Genomic DNA, 3,960 nt, shown 5'->3' on the forward strand with positions numbered 1-3,960 from the left:
TTTTTTTTGCAATCTAGATAGATGCTTTATAATCTCAGAGTCATTCACTGTTAATATTAAAAACAATCTGTACCCAAGATGATGATTGAGAACCTATTAAGTGTTCAATGAATTCTCCTCGATGGTCCCTGCAGCCTTTAGTTAACCTCCCTGTAGTTCAACCATCTGCCATTCTATGTCAGTATCCCATTATTGAACACAGTTTAGATTTTCATCCTGCCCTAGAGACCCTTTAGCACCCACTTAAATCATTGGATACAAGAGGTAGTTGGGGTAGAGCGTTGGGGCTGCAGTTAATGGCTCCAAAGGTGCTATCCTCACGTACTTGTCTGCATACTGTGTGCAGTTATGTGCTTCAACCCCTGTAGTGGTTCAATCTGTGAATTAAGAAAAGGTGGTGGACCCTCACTTCTTCAGTGGAGGAGACAGAGGCTTAGTAGGGCTCAATGACTTGCTTGAGATCGTTCAAATAATGTTTCCAAGGCAATATCTGAGCCCAGGTTTTCTGACTCAAATCCAGTGCTGCTTCATCTATTGGGGCTGCTCCTTGGGATCTCTTGTCAAACCCATGAAGCTGACTGGGTTCTTTGGGTTTCACTCTTACTCCCTGTAGCTCTTCACCGTCTTTCTGGGGCCAGGGATCCAAGATGTACTTCCTGCTGGGTGACTTGCCTTTCCCATTGTTGGAATAGAGAAATGACACAAGTTTTAGAATCTTTTCTGACGCCGGTAAGGCCAACTTCACGAACCTACAACCTGTGCAGTAGGTTGGATCCCGTGCAGAGATCCCTGAGCTTGGCTTAATGATCTTCAGTCTCTGCCTTGAAATTCTGAATAATCTTTCACATAAGAGGCCCTGCATCTTTACTTTGCCCTGGGCTCTGCAAATTAGGTAGTCGATCCCTTTTTCAAGCTTATGACTTTGGTTATGTTTCTTAACTTCTCTGGACCTCAGTGTTCTCATCTGTAAATCAGAAACAATGTAGTTGTGCGTGTCTTAAAGTCTTCTTGTGGGGAATAAATCAGATATAACAGCAAATTGGCTAACAGAGCTTTTGTGCATGCATAGTCCTCAATAAATCTTAACTTCTGTACATCTACTCCAGGAGGGAAACCTGCTCGTTAATATCTTACTAAGTCAGCATCAAAAGGTTGGTTATATGTATTCTGAGTTTAGTTTTGTGCTGGATAATATAATCATTTTGATTTTTTCTGTTGTGAGATTAGATTAACTAAGAAGTAAAAGGGCTCCTTTTTCACCCAAAGGCACTAGTTCAGCCAAAGTGCAGACTTGGTAAGCAGAATGATGAGGGAACCACTGTAATGGAAGCAAAGGCTAAGAAATCAGTCAATCCTCATTATTGCCAGGTCAGTACCAGGAGCACTCATGCTTCTCAGAGCAGCACTGCGCTTGATCAGCTGTAGTTGTCGGCCAAGGTGAGTGCTAAGAAAAAATTGTAAAGAATGCAGGAACTAAAGTTTAATGATACTTTTAAAACTTTATGCCTAGCACTGATCTAGCTGGTTCAAATACAATATTTCATTTAATCTCCCTAAAGACTCCTAAAGAAGATACCCCATGAAGTAGATAACATTAGTATTATCTTATAGTTGAGGAAACTAAGCTCACTGAGTATTTACAGTTGTAGAGAACACCCTAGAATGGATAGTGTTTGGAGTGCATATTATTTGAGGACATAGCTAGAAGGGACAATAAAGATTATGTGGTGGCAAGTGGATTTCATCTCATAAGTCTAATTCATTGGTAAGGCTGTGTTAAGAAGGATTATAGGATTCTACATGGGCTGGGTGGGGTAGAGTGTCTTGATCAATTAGCAATGTCTGACTTGGGCTCTGCAAAAGTGGTGTAAGGCAGATATTCACCATCTTTGGTCTAGTCTCCTCATTTTACAGAATACATAATGACCAAGAAGTTAATATTGTTACAGTTTATACTATAAACTACTGCCTAAGCTAGCTTTTAATCCTGAAGTCACTGATACTTACAGCAAGGCTGTTTTACCAAACAAATAAGCAATAGACAGACAACAAAAAGCAAAATAAAACAGAAAGGAATATATTCGTTGACATTACCAGCATCAATAGAAAAAGTCTCAGAGCTTAGAGGATTCTTTTTAAGATCCATAAAATCATAACCGAAAGAACATTTCAAACCTTAGTATGCTTCAAAAACTAGGAAGCTTTTAAAAAACAAGTTGCTGGATCCTACCCACAGAATTTCTGAGTCAGTAAGTCCGGGGCGGGGCCTAAGAATCTGCATTTCTAGCACATTCCCAAATGAGGCTGATGATCCGGTCTGGGGACTATGCTTTGAGGGCTCCCTTTAGTAACTTTGCCTTGACCATTTATCAGATTCCTCTTAAAATGAATTATTCAAACATGCGGTTTTTATAAATTTGGGAGACTCAAGCTGTCACTCCCATGGGATTTATTAATAAGTTCTGAAAATTATCTCAAAAGTTTTTGATTAGTGGTTGCTTCAGCAGCACGTATACTAAAATTGGAACAATACCGAAGATCAGCATGGCCCCTATACAAGGATTACATGCAAATTCTCGAAGCATTCCATATTTTTTGGAACCCTCATGCACTGTTGGTGGGAAGTAAAAATCATGCAGCCATTATGGAAAACAGCTATGGAGATTCCTCAAAAATTAAACATAGAAGTACCATATGATCCCCCTTCTGGGTATATATCCAAGATGACTCAAAGTAGGATCTCAAAGAGACATTTGCATATCCAAGTTCATTGCAGCTTTACTCACGATAGCCAAGAGGTAGAAGTAATCCAAATATCCGTGGACAGATGAATGGGTAAAGAAAATGTGGTATACACATGCAGTGGGATATTATTCAGCTAAAAAAAAAAAAAAAGGAAATCCTGCTGCTTGCTACAACATGGATGAATCTTAAGGATATTATGCTAAATGAAATAAGCAGTCACAAAAAGACATACGCTATATGATCCCATTTATATGAGGTATCTAAAGTAGTTAAACTCATAAAAACAGAAAATAAAATGTTTTGCAGGGAATGGAAGGGGGAGGAAATAGGGAGTCGGCGTTCAGTGGGTATAGAGTTCCAGGGTTGCAGGATAAAAATGTTCTTGAGATCTGTTGCAAAGTATGTAAATATATCTAACGCTGCTGAACTGTCCGTTTACAAATGGTTGAGATGGTAAATTTTACGTGTGTATTTTACCACAATTAAAGAAAAAAATTGTTCATTTAAAGATAACACTTTCCCTGGAGGGCACAGTAATTCTTAGCTGGAGAGGTGTCTAGAGGGAAGTGGAGAGGCTCTTTGTGGCTACTCAAATATGAGCTGGGTCCTTATCCTGGGTCTGGTGTTAGCAAGCTCCCCGCTATTATAGGCCTATGGATTCCCAAGCTCTCCTACGTGACTCTTCAGAGTATTGGTACCTAAGTCCAACCCAGAGATTCTAATTTGGCTGTGATATGACCTGGATGGTAAGATTTTTGAAAGCTCCCTTGCTGGATGGTTTGAATGGTTACAGCCAAGGCTATATAAATCATTATTTGGACCCGTGATTCATAAATTATGTTAAGAGTTAAAAAGGATCTCTTTGGAGCTCTGACAAGCTGTATATCCTCAATACTCCTCCATTCTGTTCCTCACTGAACCAGGTAATTCTCATTATTGTCCCCCTTCCCAACAAATTTGAGAAATGTAACATCAGATGATTTCTAATACCTCTTTGAGATAAAAATATGTCCATGTTATTGTTTTCTTTGTTAGGACTCTCCTGATCGGTGGATTGGGCTAGTTCCTATATTTGAACTGCAGTTACAGAGAGTTGAGTTCCTCATCAACTAGGTTTGCACATGACCAAGGTTCCTACTGAGGTTGGTGGGATGGTCTTAGTTTCAGCTGCATGTGTACATATGACCCAGTTATCCTTTTAAACCCTCACTCAAA

At 39.5% G+C, this 3,960-nt stretch overlaps 1 pseudogene; it reads left to right on the forward strand.

The window, feature by feature from the left end:
- The first annotated feature begins 2,495 nt into the window (after positions 1 to 2,495).
- Positions 2,496 to 2,596, forward strand: LOC125156821 (uncharacterized; annotated as a pseudogene).
- Positions 2,597 to 3,960: the final 1,364 nt, after the last annotated feature.

The sequence above is a fragment of the Prionailurus viverrinus genome, chromosome F2 (assembly GCF_022837055.1).
Source record: "Prionailurus viverrinus isolate Anna chromosome F2, UM_Priviv_1.0, whole genome shotgun sequence".
NCBI lineage: Eukaryota > Metazoa > Chordata > Mammalia > Carnivora > Felidae > Prionailurus > Prionailurus viverrinus.